The sequence below is a fragment of the Schistocerca serialis genome, chromosome 6 (assembly GCF_023864345.2).
Source record: "Schistocerca serialis cubense isolate TAMUIC-IGC-003099 chromosome 6, iqSchSeri2.2, whole genome shotgun sequence".
Taxonomy (NCBI): domain Eukaryota; kingdom Metazoa; phylum Arthropoda; class Insecta; order Orthoptera; family Acrididae; genus Schistocerca; species Schistocerca serialis.
The window spans coordinates 559,383,434-559,404,508 of NC_064643.1; the positions used below are offsets into that span (position 1 = coordinate 559,383,434).

Below are 21,075 nucleotides of genomic sequence, written 5' to 3' on the forward strand. Positions count from 1 at the left end.
TGGTGTGAAGCCCAAGAGATGGCACCACCGGTGCATATCGAGGTCATGTTTCGTTAGTAGCATCTTTGGAAAGAACACACACCAGGTTTCAGCCATATTGGTCTATTTCTTTCTGTTTGGCATTTGTGTGAATCAAGGAAGTCAAGTGACTGTCAAAAAATGGACGAAAAAGAATTTCGTGTGGTGATTACACATTACTTTATGAAAGGAAAAACACCTCAGGAGACTAAAGAGAAGCTTGATAAACATTACGGTGACTCTGAACCTTCGATTAGAACAGTTTATAAGTGGTATCAAAATTTTTGGAGTGGCCAAATGGGCACAAGTGATGCTGAACTCCAGAAATCATTGACAAAATCCATGATATGGTGATGGATGACAGAAGAGTTAAGGTGTGTGAGATTGATAGTGCTGTGGGTAACTTGAATGAATGGGTACATAATACACATACACATTTGGATATGAGAAAGCTATCCGCAAGATGGGTTCCACAATTGCTCACGCCTGACCGAAAACAAAATCGTGTGAAGTGTTGCAAGGACGGTTTGCAGTTGTTCAGGAAGAATCCACAGGCCTTCAAGCGTCGTTTCATCAATGTGGATAAAACATGGATACATTACTATACTCCTGAGACCAAACAACAATCTAAACAATGGGTTACCAAGGGGGAATATGCACCAAAAAGGCGAAGACCATTCCTTCGTCTGGAAAGGTTATGGCGAGTGTCTTTTGGGATTTGCAAGGGATAATCCTCATCAACTATCTGGAAAACAGTAAAACTATTACAGGTGCATATTATTCATCATTACTGCACCGTTTGAAAACCGAGCTGCAAGAAAAACACCGGTGACTGGACTGCAAAACAGTCCTTTTCCATCACAACAATCCACCAGCACACATCTCAGCAGTTGCGATCGCAAAAGTAATGGAAATAGGATTCCAACTCGTTTCACATCCCCCCTGTTCTCCAGACTTGGGTCCCTCGGACTACTATTTGTTCCCCAATTTGAAGAAATGGCTGGTGGGACAAAGATTTTATTCAAACAAGGAGGTGACTGCAGCAACTAATACCTATTTTGCAGACTTAGACAATTCCTATTATTCAGAAGGGCTCAAGAAATTAGAACAGCATTGGACAAAGTGTATAAGTCTAAATGGAGACTATGTTGAGAAACAAAAAAGGTTTACCCCAAACAATTAAGTAGTTTTTATTCTTGCATGAACTTTTCAAATTCCCCTCACACATGCCTATTCTGGAAACTACTGCAAAGTGCATGCCTGAAGTATGTGCTTGAAAATAGCCTCATCCCTCTTTATTAATCCAGTAAAACCAGGCACAGAAGGTTTCAGTGGAATATTCTGGTCAGGGTATGACTCCCTTCAGTCCTCAAATAAATTTATCCCTCTGTGATATCATTCTCACAACAATCAGAGTAGCTTTTTCTCATGCTTGTAGCATTTGCAACATCCTTGTAAAGAGCCTGGCATTTTCAGAATGCTATCCCAACCACAAGGTTCCGTCCCCTATTAGTATTTCCATAGCAAAACTTGTGTTGGAATATTGCTGCATATGCTACAGTTTGAATGTTGTATGAAGTATTGTAACATGTTGATGAATATAGGGTATGTAACCTTCAGCACCAAAATCAGAGGAAGGGCAGTTTCTCAAAATACATTGTAAAAATTTCTGCAAGCTTCTTGATAAGGTTAACAAGCGACTGTAGTCTCCTACACTACAACTGTTAAAACCAAGGAACAAAAAATTTTCATATCCCTTCTGAAAAGTGCACAGATATTTTGTGGTCTGGATGACCTAAGACTTAGTGTTATTCAATGAGTGTCAGTTGGCCTGACAAACTGAAACAGTACACTTCTGTTATTAGCAAGATTTTATTTCATGAAGAACTCACATAATTCATTTAGACTTTTGTGTGGGAAATGCACTGGATGATTCTCTAATACACTGGTTACTAATACACTTGCTTTATTAATAACTTGAGTACACTTGAAATTACATCCATACAACATGGAACTTGACATATGGACTAACTGATATGGAGAGAATACACTTCACCAAAGAACAAAAATATTATTATTGTCAAGGACTGTAGTCCATTATATATTTCACATCTCTGATGGGTAAAGTTCCCACACAATCCACCCCCTTGTAGTGCAGGGCGCAGGGGGAGGTGGTTTAAACATCTTTTCTTAGTTGACAATGTAGTCATTGAGGTGAGGCGCTAGTCAACAGGTGCGATTGTAACGGTACTGCTGAGTGGCATCTGCTGCAGGGGGAGAAGGACCTGCAGGAGGCCTCACTTGCAGTGACTCTGGTCAGCATGGGGTGTTCACCTGCAGCTGTGATTTGCAGCCAATTTTGCAGGCTGGGTGTCCTGAGCATCAGCAGTATTGTGTAGAACCCTGGCAGGCTTGAGTCTGTGCACTGAAATTGTTGTGGGCTTGTCAAGGGGAAGTATATCAAAGGTGTTGTATCCCCCCCACAGGGTCTTGAGGGGGGCCACTGTATGGTACGGTCTCATGGCACAGCATTGTAAATTTGCAGTTTGCTAGGGCCTTATGTATGAAGATCTTGGGAGATCCTTGAGGCTCTGGCTATGGCACTCTAATGTACAAGATGTGCCTTTACACTTACCTGACAATGTCTTTTAACTGGTTTGGGACCAAGAGCTGTGGGTTCAAGGAACTCATCTGGTAGGTTCGGCAGCTTGCTGTACAGATGCCTGCAGGTCTTCCTTATAAACCAAATGTACAACCGGTGGCAGCCAGGGCAAGGATTCTGTTCGTTGACTATGTGGCACTTGAGTGCTGCTTTTAAGGTGTGGGTGATGCCACCACTCTACCAGTCTGTGGCTCTGCGGGTGATATAAGGTGGTGTGGTAATGTGTAACCCCACAAGGGTTGTACAACTCGGAGAACAGGGCCGACTCAAACTGTTGGCCCGGGTCTGGGGTAATGGTGGCCGGAAATGTGCATGAAAGCTCCACTGTGGTCTCTGCCACAACATCTGGTACAGATAATGTTTCAACCCATCATGTTACACAGTCTGTTTTCGAAATTAGGTATCTACTGTCACCGGACTCTGGGAGTAGGCCTACTAGAACTAGATGTACGTGCTGCAGTCTACCTGTGGGAATGTTGTACTGTATGGGTGTAGGGCTGCCATGGTGCCCCATTTTGCAGTGCTAGCATGCTTTTCAAGCCAGTGTCTACTATTCACAGTTGCGTTTCACATCTGCCCAAAGAAAATGATCAGTGACTAGTTTGATATAAGATCGAGTTCCCGAGTGAGATAAGTAGTGGACATTGTCAATGATGTGTTTCTGCATTGGAAGTGGAAGTGACATGTGGATTAAACCTTGTGACACGTCACACCACATTTGTTTCTCAGAACTAGGAAGAGTGTGGCATCAAAACTTCAGGCAGGTCGATTAGTTCTGCGGGAGCTTGCAGATTTGTGGATTCTTTTCCTTGTGCTGAGGTGAGGACTTAATAGATAATGTTTGTACATAGTGCATTGATGTATGACAGATAATCTGCCACTAAGTTTTCAGCACCCTTGATGTGTTGGACATCAGTGGTGAACTGACCAACATAGTCGAGTTGGTAGAAACGCCTCGAAGGACAGTCTTTAGCTGGGTGACATATAGCTTCTGCGAGTGGTCAACAGTCAGTGTCAACTGTGAATGGCGTGCTGCCCACATCCACTCTGAAGCACTGCAATGCCTCATACACAGCTAGGTGCTTGCAGCTGAATGCAGACCATTTGCATTGTGAATCAGTAAGCTTGTGTGAAAAGAACCACAACAGTTGCTGTTGTCCACTGATCAGTTGCTGGAGAACCATACCAACTGCCATGTCACTAGCATCATCAGTGATGGACAAGAGGGCATTGGCGATGGGGTGAGCCAGGGTTCTGGCATCCTGCAGGCAGAGTTTGATGTTGTCAAACGTTTATTGTATTTCCTTCGTCCATTGAGAGTCTGATTGCCATGTTTGCTTTTCCCCCCTGATTGCATCTGTAAACAGGACCTGTATCGTCATAGCTTTTGCAAACTGTCTTCCATAGAAATGTATAACTTCAAGAAATCTCTATAATTACCGAAAGCTGTTTTCTAGAGCAACTGATTGTATTACTTCAGCTTGTTCTGCTGTAGGTCCAGGTATGGTGTTCACTGTGGAGCTGGTGTCCACAAGAAATTGTCTGTTAGAGCCATAGTCCAGTATGCTCAGCCTTGCATCCACTCCTGCAGCTGTGTCAAACTGTTTGGCTATGTGTCCCAATCCTTAGGTGACTGCACTGCTTGTTGCAATCCAGAGTGCATCTTGTGAATCACTTTGGGAGTTTTCATGAGCGCTTCAAACTCTGGCACTTTGTTGCAAATGCTTCGGCAGTTTAGCATTAGGATTTTAATACTCTCACCTGTGTGTGTGTGTGGGGGGGGGGGGAGGCGGGGGGAGGACATTTCTTGCGGTCTTACAGTGATATTTTTGGGTTTCCTACAGCTATCGTTACCTAGAGCTGATGGACAATAGCCTAATCTAAAAAACCTTTGCGTGTACCCCACACACAGTCAGCTACCTGAGTGGCAGCATATAATGTGAGTGCACGCCTGACCTATTTAGGGAGGGGGCCACAGTTCTCAACCCTATGGCTCAAGTCCAGGAAGTCGCAGCCCAGCTTGCCACAGAACTTACGAAGTCTCCGGTTCAGTCCTTCTGCTTGACTCAGAACCAAAGGGCCATAATCAGTTCTGGGGACAATTGTGAGCTTCGTTTAAACTCCATTCTCCAAGTCTAGTCTTCTCAACCTTCTCTTCCAGTATCTGGTATGACCCAAGAATAACCGCGGAGCCCAGATGACAGGCATACTTTGCTTCCACGTGCGCCACAATCTGCAGTTGGTTGCACCCTGTTCCCTCAATGGCTGCCAGAATAGCCTCTCCAACAGGTTGAATGAGGGCCCCAGACATGCACACTGAGTGCACCTGGTGTCCTTTTCTGTCCCTTGCTACCATCATTAGGATTCACAGGAGAGGATATTATGTCAGGTACATCTGGAGCTTTTCCAACACACCAATTCGCAGCGGCTGTCAATTGTTTGACAGTAGTCAGAGCGACTCCCAGTTGCTTACAAATGTCAAGCAACTCATTCCCTGTTTGAGAACAGCATTCACAGTGGGGCTGCATTTTGGCTGGTGCAATGTATTACAAGGCAGTGAACAGAGGACTTTAAATTAAACCTGTTGATTATCATTTAATTTGCAGAGCTAAAAGTTTTCTAATTCCTATAAGAATTGAAGCAGATACAGAAAACGAGATTTCAGTTAAGGCAACACAAAAACCTGTCGTAAAATTATTAGTTTCCTAAAACGTTTTCATGTTAATTATAGTTGTTAGCAAACTCGGTAACTGGGTTAATTTACGATAAATGAAGATAATGCCGAGGTCTACTGCTCCTAAGGGAGGACTAAATGTAACACAATGTGTTGGAAATTCTGCTACACTAACTAAATCACAAACCCCGATTTGTTACAAATCGTCAAAGCTTGTGAAAATTCTGAAAACACATGTTCATTTGCGTTGATACACAATGAAATTCTGAGGTGATGTATACTTTGGCTGAATTGTGAACCACAAACGCTGACTGACTACGAATTAAATTACTTATCCAAAACACTCGTACCATTAACTTAACTGAAATACACTTTCGTAAGCGTCCGAAAATTCTGAAAGTAACCTATTTCTCACGTAATTGTACAACGACATTAGAGAAAGATTGTTTTGAAAGCGGATAGCCCTACTGTCCTTAAAAATTTAAATTAGTTATCCAAATAAAAATCACTCGCACCATTAACTTACGAAAATATAGTTTTATAAGCATCTGAAACTAACCTATTTCTTAGGTAATTGCACAACGAAATTAGAGAAAGATTGTTCTGAGTGAGGATAGCCCTACTGTCCTTTAGTTTAAGCCTAGAATTGACGATAACGATACTAGATTATCGCGGCACTCTAGAATGTTCGAAATTTCACAATATATAACAATATGAACGGGTATCGATACAATCAATGAAAGATTAAGCAGAAGAAGCGACGAGAACAGTAAAGTATGCGAATATAGAACTTTAAATCGACACACCATCTTGTAGAAGCGGTCTCAAACAAGAAAAATTGGTAAGTCAGCTTTTATATATAAATAAACGTGCATGTTGCACGGATTTTTCACTTAGCTTATTCTGTGCACACTTCTGCACTCGCGTCCCAAAGAACACTGCAGCATAAGCTTATCTCGATCAAAATCGCTAAAATGTGCAGCACCAACAAAACATGTCTTCTGCTTGTTGCAGCTAACAATGGAGCATTCCAATGCAAACGTCTGTCACCTGTCAGAACTCTCTTTTGGTGACAGAAGACATGAAGTTTCTCTATATTCTCTCGAAACTCGCTCCACTGCACTTTCACTAATACCGAGACATTCAAAGGTCGTCTTTTACTGGCCGTTATACAGAATTGCTCCTGCCCTGTTGCTTTTCGGCCTCAAAGTAAGCACGCGCACTGATCACCACACACTTTCCAAACTCCGTAAATGAACCATGGTTTCTCACAAGTACGAGGCAACTAATTGTGTTACGGAAAGTAGGGCATAGTAGATCTTTGCATCGCTAGGTGACGAGGGCTGCATATCTGATGAGTCAGTGTGCAGAGTGGCATTCAGCTGGGAGGACTTGTTGTGTGTTCCCAGTGATTTCCCTAATACTCTGTGTTGGGTATGTGGCGATTTTACGATGGATCCGCGAACAGAACAGCGCATGTGTATCAAATTCTGTGCGAATCTCGCCGGCCGCGGTGGCCGTGCGGTTCTGGCGCTGCAGTCCGGAGCCGCAAGGCTGCTACGGTCGCAGGTTCGAATCCTGCCTCGGGCATGGGTGTGTGTGATGTCCTTAGGTTAGTTAGGTTTAAGTAGTTCTAAGTTCTAGGGGACTTATGACCTAAGATGTTGAGTCCCATATTGCTCAGAGCCATTTGAACCATTTGTGCGAATCTCGAGAAAAATGCTACGGAGACTCTTGCGATGATTCAACAAGTGTTTAGGGTACAGAGAGTGAGCCATACATGTGTGTTTGAGTGGCATGCTCAGATCAGAGCCAGCCGTACAGACGTCGAAGATGATGCTCACACTGAAGGCCCATTAGCTGCACAATGCCAGACATTGTTGCCAAACTTCAACCTTTAGTTCGTGCGGATCGACGTCGAACCATTCAAGACCTTGCGGATGAAGAGGGTATTGGTTATGTAACATGTCAACAAATGTTGACTGATGAATTGGGCTTGCATCTTGTCGCCGCATAATTTGTGCCAAGGATCTTGACTGCCGATCAGAAGGCACAGCGTGTTGAGGTGTGCTCAGACCTCCGTCAGACTGCATCTGATGATCCAATCTTCTTGTCACAGGGTATCACTGATGATAAGAGCTGGATTTACGGTTATGACCCAGAGACAAAGCAAAAATCGACCCAGTGGAAGAGCCCGGGCTCTCCAAGACCCAAAAAAGCGAGGCAAGTGAAGAGCATGGTCATCGTTTTCTTTGATACCAAGAGAATTGCGCACAAAGAATTCGTCCCACCCAACCAAACAGTAAATTCCGCATACTACTGTGACGTTATGTGACGATTCCGTGAAAACGTGTGGCGATGATGGCCCGAACTTTGGAATCAAGGGAACTGACTCCTGCATCACAACAGTGGGCCCTGTCACATGTCCTTGCTCACCAGGACCTTTTTGGCAAAAAACAACATGGCGGTTGTACCCCACCCAGCGTGCTCGCCAGATTTGGCACCTTGCGACTTCGCACTTCACCCAAAACTGAAACTCAAGTTGAAAGGCCGTCATCTCGACACTCTAGAGAGGATTCAAGAAGCATCGGTAGCGGTGATAAACACCCTTAAAAACGTCTGACCAGTGGCAGAAGTGCTGGGACCGGTGTGTACGTGCGGATGGGAACTACTTCGGGGTGATGGTAACCACTAATCCATAGGTAAGGTTTTCAACAGATGGCAGCACTTGTCCCGAAAATTTTTGATAGCACCTTGTATAGCGCTGTCATCTATCAGAAGTTCATGAAACTATAGATGCTGAATCAGGAAAAATTCCACAATGTCCCTCAACAAATTCAGAATTTTTTCAACAGAAACTGGCCGAGGAAAAATGTGTTGCGTTACTTATTGAAAGCACCTCATACATTCGGCCCGTTCCCCAGACCTAAACCCCATCAAACACAGGAGGGACGCACTGCGGAGATGTATTGCAACACACCCACATGCACCGACGACCATCCAGCTGTTGTCAACCGCACTAGTGGAGACATGGAACGCCCCATCACAAGAACTCCTTACCAACCTCACAAGCAGTGTGGGAGCAAAGTCCAGGGCATGCACTGCCGTCTGTGATGGTCACACACCTTATTGGGAACCACGTCCCGAATTTTGTTATATCCAGGGAGGTAACCGAGCAGTCTCACGTGCTTTGTCACGGTTCGTGCGGCTTCCCCCGTCAGAGGTTCAAGTCCTCCCTCGGGCATGTGTGTGTGTTGTCCTTAGTGTAAGTTAGATTAAATAGTGTGTAAGTTTAGGGACCAATGACCTCAGCAGTTTGGTCCCATAAGACCTTAACACAAAATTTAAAATAAAAGTGTCATTTCTGTTGTCTCATTGCGTATTTCTTTCACTTACCTTCTGTACTATAGTGAAGCAGTTCTTTCTATGTATGGTCCAAGTTTCATCGAGTTACATTGCTTGGCAGTGAAACATCATGCGAAAATTACTTTTGTCCATAAGTTTTGCTCACCAGCGTACATTCAGCATATAAGAAAAGATTAGGAAGCGGGTTTCCCATGCAGAAATCGCATTTCGGTGTTGTTTGTTTGTGGGAAGATCTTGTTAAGTCTCGTCTGATAGGTGGAAAGATCAACAAGTACGTGTTGTATTTCAATGGTGAAGGGATCGTGGCCTATCGGGATTACTGTTTTCTGTTCCTGATATTGATGCTCGTATTGGTCGTGATCCCACAGCTGCCATGGTAATAAGAAACTGATGGGTTCAGGACGGTTACACTCACCACACGCAGTGTCTCGATGGACCAACGTGACTAGTGCCCGAGAGAACAGACATACCGTTTGTTTGACTCTGCAGGATTGTACAGTCATGTCTCGTTACCTGAGCCATGACACTGGCTTGTTTACAGCGGGACAAGTATCAAGACGGACAGAATGATGACGTCTGAAGCACAACAAACTGTCAACACCTCGGCCATCATTCCGCATTCCCCTGACAAGGCAGTGGAGAGAGGCGCCTGACAGTTCTGTGTATGTATCACGATGGGCCTATCCGTATTAGGAATAGGAAAAACCGACCTGTTAAAACCTTTGCCAGTATTTTAGTTCTGAATAACGGATATTTTTCGGTATTTGTTTGACATCGGTTATAACAGGCGTTTTTAAATTTTTCGCTCATAACCAAGTAAGAAACCTAAATATCAATTAGCCACAGCAGCAGCGCTTAAATTTTTCTTTTTTAAATAGCCCTTTTTTTTAAAAAAGAAAAAGAGTGATTTTTATTCGTAAAATTAGCATTGGTTTGATATATTGCATTATTATTGAAAATGGGAAAAGCGATCTGTTCTATTTTAATAACAATGTAGGCAGAAATAAGCGAGAAACACGTGACATAAGAACCCGGTACAGCGTTTCTGAGACAATAATGCAGTGTGTCGTGGCTGGAGGAGGAGATTACTGTTTAACATCCCATCGGCAACGAGGTCATTTCATTAGAGACGGAGCGCACGGATTAAGGAAGGATGGGGAACGAAATCGGCCATACCCTTTCAAAGAAACCATCCCAGCATCGGCCTGAAGTGATTCAGGGAAATCACAGAAAACCTGAATCAGAACTGCCGGACGCGTGTCTGAACCATCGTCCTTCCAAATGCGAGACCAGTGTGATAACCACTGCCACACTTCGTCCAGTTGCGGCCTGAGGCAAGCGTGTGTGTGACCCGATTTTAAATACAATTATTTATTAGGAAGAAGGGCTCAACACCTACAAATTGCCTACTAAACTACTCAGAAAAGACAGAAGTTTATAAAAATCCATCATAAATGTTCAATATATCCTCCATTGGCTGCACGGATGACATCTAGCCGATAGCCGAATTCATCCCAAACTGAGCGTAAGGTGTCTTCTGTCACTGAAGCTACAGCAGCTGATATTCTGGTTTTTAGTTCATCAGTGTCACGAGGTAAGGGAGGAACGTAAACACATTGTTTAACGTATCCCGACAGGAAGAATCACATGGTGTTAAGTCACGGGACCTAGGAGGCCAAGAGGTTAAATAAAGCCTGGTCTCGCAGTCCTGTACGCCCTATCCAACATTGAGGCACGTTGGCATTGAGGAAACTGCGCACGTTGTTGTGCCAGTGCGGTGGTGTTCCATCTTGCTGATAGATGAAATTGTCAGAGTCAAGTTGTGGGAATAACCAGTTCCGTAGCATTGCAAGATATGATTGTCCTGTTACGCCTTCTGTTGCGCGGCCGCCATATTGAGCGAGACTGGCTGCATGCTCCAGGTCAGCGCTCGTAGCGACATCTAGCGGTTTTTTTCTGAAACTCTATACCATGCCGATTACATCTAGCGCTGTTTCAGTTACGTAGTGACATTTTATTACAAGTTAAAACGCGTCATTCTTTTTGGGACACCCTGTATTTTTATAAAGTGACGTGAAATGAGGTACAATGCTACATTTGTTCAGAATATTAAACGTTTGTCTATTATTTCTGTGAAATAATAACAGAGGAAGGAAATTATGGTGACAGTCATAAATTAAAAACTTTACAACAATGATTCATAGTATAGGGTACAATAAAAACAGAAAGCAGCTGATCTGCTCCTGTGTCAACATAATATGCCTTTACTTGATAGAAGCTCTTGAAAACGGAGGAATTAACTCTAAAACGAGAGTTCTTCAACCTCTGTTTTCACCGTTTGGTACTGACTACTCGTAATGCCCAGCAGTGGGACAATCCCCTATTGCAACATGATTTTTGAGCAGAATTTACGGAAAATAGAATCAATAGGAGAATACTAGTGATATTTTTGCAGTAATTAACCGCTTACCACTTTTCGAAAAAATCAGTTAACTGTGGACGGACTGAAGATTCTTTTTTTTCTGTTTAATTTGATACTTTGATTCTATGTATCTTGAAACTGAGAGAGTCAACATTTTTCAGTCTTTGTTCCATTTCTACGTTTATTACAGGAAATAACAGGAATAAAAAGCTGATAATCTGTTATTTCAGGAACTGGTTATTTTGAACGGTTTTAAAAATGGTTCAAATGGCTCTGAGCACTATGGGACTTAACATCTGAGGTCATCAGTCCCCTAGACTCAGAACTACTTAAACCTAACTAACCTAAGGACATCACACACATCCATGCCCGAGGCAGGATTCGAACCTGCGACCGTAGCAGCAACGCGGTTCCAGACTGAAGCGCCTAGAACCGCTCGGCCACAGCGGCCGGCTGCTATCCTTCAACAACATAACATTAGACCACAAGTTGCCCATGCTGCACTGACGTACCTCGATACAGAGGGCGTTGGCCTGCCCAACACATGCTTCACATCTCCAGCCCACTAGAAACGTGCTTTGCCGAGAAATTGGCGCAACACCATTCGTGAATCACTACGATTGATGAACTCTGGGATAGAACTGAAGGACTATCATCCTGCACCCGTTTCCATCATCCGAGATCAGTTCGATTCGGTATTAAAGCATGATTAGAGCCGTTGCTGTTGCCAGAGGTGGCTACTCCTTGTCCTACATTTTACAACCTGTACACCCCAAAGCACCTACAAGTTTAATCATCTATTCTTCTCATTACTCCGTATGCACAAAATGTCGTTATTTCCTGTCTTTCGCGGCTGCAGCTTGCTCGTTTCTTTTGGTTCCGAAGGTATCGAAGTGAAAGAAACAAGTGATTTCTGCCTGCCACCGTCTTGAGTTCCATCAGATTAGAAGACCTCCTCTTTCTGAGCTCAACATCTCACTCATTATGGAGGGATGCTGACTCAGGTTTTCAGGATGGCAAATGGGAAGTTGCAGTACAGAAAATGGCCCAGAGATCACCATTGTGTATGTGTGCGCGCTCGCTTGTGTGTGTGTGTGTATGTGTGTGTGTGTGTAGTGAGTGAAGTGAAACTTACTGGCAGATTAAAACTGTGTGCCCGACCGAGACTCGAACTCGGGACCTTTGCCTTTCACGGGCAAGTGCTGCACCAACTGAGCTACCGAAGCACGACTCACGCCCGGTACTCACAGCTTTACTTCTGCCAGTACCTCGTCTCCTACCTTCCAAACTTTACAGAAGCTCTCCTGCGAACCTTGCGGAACTAGCACTCCTGAAAGAAAGGATATTGCGGAGACATGGCTTAGCCACAAGGTAGGAGACGAGGTACTGGCAAAAGAAAAGCTGTGAGTACCGGGCGTGAGTCGTGCTTCGGTAGCTCAGTTGGTGGAGCACTTGCCCGTGAAAGGCAAAGGTCCCGAGTTCGAGTCTCGGTCGGGCAAACAGTTTTAATCTGCCAGTAAGTTTCATATCAGCGCACACTCCGCTGCAGGGTGAAAATCTCATTCTGGAGTGAGTGAAGTGTTATGAAACAATGTGTGTATAGTGTGTGCAGTGACTGATAGTGAGATATGAGTGGACAGTGTGGCATTACATTGTTTAATAAGTTATTTGTAAAAAAAAGTATTGCATACCAGTAGTAAATCTAATGATTGTCTCTAACTAGAAGTCTGTAAATATTTGTGTATACGAATTAGTTTATTTTAAATTGATCTAAACTTGTAAATACTTTGACTTGTCCTATATCTTTGTAAAAAGAGATCTACGAATGAATAAAGCTACTAATACTACTACTACTAATACCTGATGATCTGCTGCTCTCCGGACCGTAATGGCGTCGGATTTACCTTTACATACTGCAGGATATCGATTGCTGTTTAAAAGTAATTGGTTAATGAAGGGAATACAGGGGGACTGGTAACAGACAGCTAAAAGAAAAGTAGTTATATTATCGTAAACATATTGAAATGAGAGGCAGTGTCTATACAAGTAGGTGGCAGCTAGTCAATCTACAATTTCGGACTACACGGACTATTCACAGGCTTATTGTGGGCCAAGTCACAGATATATAGAAATTCACGTAATATGAACGAGGACAACGATAACCATTCCAGTCACTAGAGAGAGATCTGATGCAGCTTAACGAAGATGAACTTCAGCACAACTTAATGAAACTTTGTGTTTTGCCTTATGGCAGGTCTTGTCACGGGAGAAGCCTCGTCAGAGATGTCCGCCGCATGAGCGTATAGAGAAGTGATTCCAGTAGTGGTTTCCTATTGCCTTCTACTGATGATGATCAAATGACAACGAGGACAACACAACACCCAGTTCCTGAGCGGAGAAAAATCTCCAACCCAGCCGGGAATCGAACCTGGGCCCCTTGGCGTGACATTCCGTCACGCTTATCACTTTTTTTTTTTTTTTTTTTTTTCCTTACCTCTTCCACTTCAGGCGTTGGCCCCTATCACCCATGCCACCCCCAAAAACCTATCTAGCCTAAAAACAAAAACAAAGCTAGTGCCACCGCCACTTTCATCCTGAAGCTAACTAGGACGGCAGTTCGCCGCCACTTCAGGTTCCGCCAACGAACAAAAATTAAATATGCCTCTGAACTTTGTATAAAAAAATAAAATAAAAGAAGAAAGGAAAGGGTATAATACTTTATTAAATTTTATTTGTTGTTCATTTTGTTCTTATTTTGTTCCTGTGTATTTATTTGGATTTGAAAGCAGGTTTCCTGCCCACGGTTTTTTTTTTTCAATGTGCGAACAGTCACAGTTAACCAAGCCTGGAAAACTAAAACAGAATGAAGACGCCATCGAAGATATGAGACATAAAGAGCATGAAAAGAAAGCTACCACGTCGTAGTGAGGCTTCCCAGCGACTGCGCCCACTGATAAGATTGTTCAATATATGGTCGTTTGCAGTTCGTTCTGACCTCATCTGCCACTGCCTGGAACATTCCAGCTACACGGCGGGCTGTGAAAGGCACTCCATAGGTAGTTTGCGAAGCACTGTCGATATCTGGTATGCCCGGAAATAGCATGATGTCTTTCTTGCAAATAGAGCCAAAAGTCAAGGAAATCCTTGTGTCCGTCACGACAGAGGTAATGGACGGCATGTCCACGTATCCAGGTGACAGAGTTGGTTCAAGTCTTGGGGTAAAATGTCTCATCCGGAAACAATAACGTGCGTGCAGATATATGCTCCGGCCTAACTCGCAAGAGATAAGCCAGCATCTGCCGCACTAGGTGCCAAACCGGTTCCGCCTCTCCACAGCTGAGGCGGTGCTCGTCAGAATCTACTGTATTACAACCCACACAATTGGGAGATTCTGTCATGTGGATATTGTAGAGACGTTCTTGCGTCACGAGCTTCCCATTAACGACGACGTACCATTGAGAAACAACATCGGAATCAAGCATGGCATCGTGTACAGTTTTCCACACCACGCGCCACCGTACGTCAGGATATTTTAGTTCGACCACATTTAGGGGGCGGCGTTGCAGCATGTCATGATATAGGCGTCGAGTTGTGGCCATTTGTGGTGTCGTGAGCGCGACACTGCAATAACTTTGTTCTAAATAGAAACGTCCTATATAAAAGAGGGGCGCTGGGATGTCCTGTAGTGGCACCGGCGCTCTTAGTGAAGCAGGGCGTAGCGCCGTCAGAAGCAGACTCGTGAGGCTCGTAGGACAACGGCGCAGCAGACTTAAATGTGAGCTAACATAGAGGGCAATGGTCCTATCATGGACGTTAACTAGGCCGAGACCACCTTTTTCCTTGGGGAGGGTAAGAGATACGTATCTGATCTTCAGTAACATACCAGTGGTGACGAAGCATCCCAGCGCTGCCATAATGCTACGAGCCAAGGGCTTCGGAATGGGTAGCGTTTGGGCGACATGTGGTATGCGGGACGCAAGGTATACATTGGCATAATACGCCCGCTGAACGATGTTGAGGGATCGCAAGCGCTGATTTGCAATTCCGGCCCTAATTTGGTTAAGAAGGCGTCGATAATTGAGCGTCGTCGCGCGTCGCATGTCGTTCATGAAATCTAAGCCCAAGCAGCGTACAGTATCACTGAAGCGTAAGGGGGCAATGTGTTCCTGCGGTAGCCCAATCCCGATGCTCAAGGCGACGGACTTGTCAACGTTGATTTGGCTACCAGAAGCTGTACCGTAGGTTGCAATCCAGTCCAAAGCCGCGGCCGTATCGTCAGCTCCTCGTATGACGATCAGCAAATCATCCGCATATGCGGTGCAGCGATAGATGGAGCCGCCGAACTGTATCCCAGTGAGCCTGTCTCGGAGACCACACAGCAAGGGTTCTAAGGCCAATGCAAATAACAATGTTGATAATGGACATCCCTGTCGTACTGATCGGCGGATCGGCATGGGTGCCGTCAGTCTTCCATTGACAAGAACTCGAGAAGTTGCACCATGTAGTAGGCGTGTCCACACTGTGATAAAGGGGTCGGGGTATTCCATGCGCCGTAAAACGGCCGTGAGGAAAGTGTGGCCCACACGGTCAAAAGCCTGGCTAAAGTCGATAGACGCGAGGGCTGCCGGCAAACTTCTCACCCGTGCAAGGGAGATGAGATCTCTGTAACGACATAACGCAGTTCTGATGTTGTTGGGTCCCCCCAAGGACGTCTGATCGCCGGACAAGACGTGCAATAGTGTGCCGCGAATACGTTCTGATAGCAGCCTCGAAAAGATCTTGAAGTCGCTGTTCAATAACGTTAAGGGACGATAGTCGCGGACATGATTCCGTCCCTTCGGCTTATGGATGGGGACAATCAGACCTTCCAAGAATGGTGCAGGCAATGTTATATCCGGGGACATCAATTCCTGGCAAATTTCAATCAAACACGGTAGCAACAGTTGTGTAAAGGCTCGATAGAACTCTAATGGTAACCCATCGATTCCTGGTGATTTATGGGGAGCACCTTTACCAATGGCGTCGAGCACTTCCTCTTCTGTCACTTCTCCCAGTAAATTCGGTACCATGTCTGGTGGAACTGTACCGTGGACATGTGCTGAAACGGTGTCTACCGTCGCCATATCAAGGAGCACTGCTGAATAAAGTTGAGCGTAATGCCCATAGAAGGCTTCTGCTATATCTGCTTGTTCTACCACATGTCGACCGTCGTCGGTTATCATGTCGGTTACCAGTGCCCTGCGGCGCCTCCTGCGTTCTATGAGCACGTGGTGCATAGATGGCCTTTCTGATTGTATCATGTCTGGAGCACGCAACCGTATAACAGCGCCTTGTAAATGATTGCGTGCTAAGGAGACGAGCTGCGCTTTCGCGCGATTGACTGTGATCTGCCTGTCAGGTGAGGGCTCCATAGCAAGACATTCCCGTAGGACGGTGTAATAAAAGTTTTCCGTGCTCCTCCTCCATGCCGCTGCTTCCCGGCCGTAAGCCATGAAGGTGCGTCTAAGAGCAGGCTTCGCACATTCAATCCACCAACTGAGGGTCGATCGGTACCGACCACGACGCCGTAAGGACGCGTTCCACGACTCTTCGACAGCACCTTTACATGCCGGCTCGTCCAGATGGGCGACGTTCAGTTTCCAGGGGGGCCTACTGCGCCACACGCGTGCAGGTTTGAGGGCAATGGTGCAAATATAGGCTGTGTGGTCGGTGAATGCAGTGGGCCAGAGCTCTGCTCCTCTCGTCGCCGTCGAAAGGGTGCTTGTGACGTAAATCCTGTCCAACTGACTTGATGAATGGCTTGTATAATGGGTGTAACCAGGAGCTGGGCCATGGATGTGGCGCCACGTGTCAATCAGGTGGAGGTCACGCACTAGCATTTCCAATTCCGCACACGGGACGTGATGTGGCTGCTGATCAGATGGAGATAATGTACAGTTAAAATCTCCTCCGATCACCATATCGTCTATGTGGCCCATAAATAGACGCGTAATATCTTCCGAAAAAAAGCGGGCCCGATCTCTCCGTCTCCCTGATCCTGAAGGGGCATATACATTGATGAGTCGTACACCGTTGACAGTTACTGCCATGGCTCTTGCACTCGGTAAGTACAGTACGTCCGTAGCCGCCAAACCGTCCCGTAACAGAACAGCCATACCACAATCGGTAGAAGAGGCGTGGGAGATGTGGGCGGTATATCCGTAGAAGTCAGGGAAACTAGCGACACATACTTCCTGTAAGAGGGCCACGTCGATGTCCGCCGCATCAAGCATGCGTTGTTGCATTGTCAGTTTGTGTGGTGCCCTTATCGCGTTGATATTGATTGTGGCAAGGCGAAAGGTGTGCTGCCTAGCCTCTTCACCTAGGGTAGACGCCATGGCAATAAAAGCTAACCGCAAGAGATGCCGGACCCACCAAACCCGTTACAAATTATGAGTCGTTCACGCTAGTAGTGGCATCCCCAATGCCGCCCCCTCCGCTGTCACCCGTGCCCTCTCCAGGAAGTTCCTCAACATCGTCCGACCACAGTGGGTGCAACACGATGCTGTGTGGCTGATCGGCACCTAAATCTCTCTCACGTACGTCGTCTTTGGTAGAGGTAGACGGATCGCCATCCATCGACGCGACCTGCCGCGTTTGTGGTGCAAGAAGTAACTGGGCACTCGTAGTATGGGCAAGTGAACCGTCTACACCACTTAGATCCTCAGCAGGCGCAGCATCCATGCTGTCTGATGAGATGTCACCTTCTTGACCGGCCGTGTGGAGGAGGCAATCGTCAGAAGGGGTCCGCCGACGTCGCTTGCGTCGTCGGGGCGAACGTTGCTTTCGAACGTGGACATCCGTATCCGAATGTGGGAGGCAATCCAGCGTCGTATCACCTTCCGCTAGGAAAGCCGCGGTCGGGACAATGTTCGCGTCCACGTCCATCGCGTTCTGAATGTTATGTTGCGTCTGGAGTCCGTGGGACTGTTGCTGCTGTTGTTGCTGTGGAGGGGGCGACATATGGGTTGGCACCGAGGGTCCTTCCTCTTCCTCCCGTGGTACTTCTGGCGTCGATGGATGTGCCCGATCGCCCGTGTCGTCCTCAGCTATGGTGCGCATCGTCGTCTGAGCGTACGTGAGGAGCAGGATTGTCGTCCCCGTCGGGGAAACGGAGTCTCCCACTGGTATCTGCGTAATTCTATGTTGTAAGCAGCTCGATCGAACATGGCCTTCCTGCCCACATCCGGAACAGGTACGCGGTTGACCGTCGTACATGATGATTGCACGACAGCCACCGATGTTCAAATAGGACGGCACATGTTTCTTGAGCTCAAGTTTAATTTGGCGCACACCATTGTAGACCTTATACGTCGAGAAAGTTTGCCACTATTCTGCAACGTGGCTGATAACATTGCCATATGGTCGAAGGCGTCCTTGACAACTTCCTCTGGGACCTCGAAGGGGAGCTCAAAAACTCTTACAGTCCTTAGGCCCATGCCTGCATGATCCACCGTCACTGCACCGATATGCCCGTCAGAATGTTTGAATCGGAGAGAGTTCGAGTATTTAGAAACCACTGTCGCGCAGACCTCTGCACTGGTCATTTTAACATAAACCACGCTCGCCGTTATAGAAAAATGTATTCCGACGACAGTCGCCGGATCTAAACGTAGATCGTCGCGTATGAACTGTTCTATTTCATAGGCTCGAGGACGCGCGTGATCTGGTTGGAAAGTAATTTTGATCGTATCGTGGCGCCATGTGTGTGCCATAATCGGACTGAACTTGGAACAAATACAACTCGCGCCGCGAGAAGGTAAACACAAGCAAGCGCTCACGGTCGCGCACGGCGGGGCGCAGCGGACGTCCTCGCCCCACCGCAGCCGAAAGCAGACTGTACTCAGCTATCGAGGCGGACTCAGCACAACAAACACTACCAAATTAACATTGATCAAACCCGGAGGCGATCTGTCGCGGTTCAAACCAAATACTGGTACTTACATCTTAAACACAGTCTACTTTCCTATGAACATTCTATCGTGAACGGTTGCCCTCATGACGGTGGAAACGAACACTTGCAGTGCAAAATGGCGTATACTACCGCAGGACAGCTGGTCACGTAATACAGCCTAGAATGTACTGTCACGAACCGACATCAACAAGCACTGCCACGAACTTAGGGCGACAGAGTGACTCTAGCAGAGGGGCAGTTCGCCCCCCTCTCCCCACCTCAAGCAGAGGTTGGCATTACTGGGGTGGCGCCAGACGTCCGCCCGTCAGAGAGCCCGGGGTCTCTTCGCGCAACCGTCGCCTTCCGTGGATTTTTTAAACCAACGGCCACTGCATCTTCTGCAATTCTACGCCATTATCCCGAACTTATGAATTAATTGATTTTTTTAATTCAGCAATTTATCCGTCTCAACCATTTGGATTTGGTAGTCTTGTATTCAGGCAACCTTTCTGTGGTTACAGATGGCTTGAAAAAATTACTTTTAATGCATAACCGAGCAAACTAAATTCTTCGTCTTTTTAATAAAGGAGTGTGCAGCCCCCTGCCAAATACCATTAAATTCACAATCGTACATATAAGCAACCCGAAAACCGGATTGGATCAGCAGGTTTAATGTTATGTCACCTCCTTCCTTTGTATAGGGAATTTCTTGGATCACTATAAATACTTCGACACGTGCTTTAAACATCCCTGGAAAGACTATGTTACATGGTGCTGCAGTTTTAATGGTCAGCAATGTATTTATTGCCTCTGACGTGTGGCTAGTAATCAGTTATTTACGGGCCGATTACTTTAGGGTGGTGATGTACAGTTAACAGACAGTCACATTGCATTTTCTCCGAACTCCAGTATAGTAGCCTTTGGAGCCGATAGCCGCTTTTTATGTTGCTTTGTTCTGTGCATAACGACTACGTTCTTACATTGCCCGTACCGCTGTATCCGTTTATTTCGCTTCAGGAAGTTTTGTGCAATGCTTTGTCCGATTCTGGCTCTGTGTACTGCACATGTGACTTACGGCGACGCACGAGTAAAGTGTAGTAACATACTACTTATCGTTTCGCTCCGTGAAGGACTTGAGTTCCGTTAACGTTTCGGAATAACGTCATTAACTGTGTACCTTGTAACGACCTGTTAGTACTTTTCTTCTGCGCCAGCGCCATTTCAGACTTCCTAGTTTTGTACAATCTGGCAGAACTTTTAATGCATCCTCACTGCACATCTTTGCTGTTTTTATGAGCGATTTGTGCTTTTCAGGGATCATCATTGAAGGACACTTGAAAACTGGTTTATTTAAATATATTTCACTAAATGTAGATTTTTACACAGTACATATGAACTGGTCATGTAACTCGGCCACTTTCCATGCTGCCTCAGACATATGTGGCCGCCTAAAGTTTCGTCAGCTAGCGATATCCCTCGTATCACCAACTTCACAGCATTGACGTAGATCGTCACAGAGCCAGTAGAACAGATATTTTAAATAGCCACACATACATAAATAAATACTCTGCCTGACAAAACGAGTGAAGCATCCAGAAGGGGAGAAGGAAACGAAACGATACTTTGTTGAGCCGTGCTGCGGCTCACGTTGGCGCTGTTTGCAGGTTTCCATCCTCTGTTGGAGGCCAGAACGTATCATTTAGCTGACATGGTTGCGGTTGTTTGTCTTCTTCTCGTGTGACTGGCGCCAGTTGGTTTCGCAAGTGTTGCCTGTCCGCTAGTGGCAGCAGCGGAGGCTATCGATATGTAGTAACTGTTGCCGCCAACAACGTCGTTGTTCTTCCGGGTCGAGTCAGTGTGCAGTTCGGTTGGGGACTCAGGAGGAGCCAGGTCGATGCAGTGCGTGGACACGCCGGGACTGCTGGCGGCGCGTATGGACTGCCGGATCGAAGGCCTGTGGTCACGAGGGTGCACGCCTCGTCATAAACCGGATCCTGCAA

At 45.9% G+C, this 21,075-nt stretch overlaps 1 protein-coding gene across 1 annotated transcript in view; it reads right to left on the reverse strand.

Moving 5' to 3' along the window:
* LOC126484156 (venom dipeptidyl peptidase 4-like) overlaps positions 1-21,075 on the reverse strand; it is a 282,662-nt gene that overhangs the window by 110,674 nt on the left and 150,913 nt on the right. The window lies entirely within an intron of this gene.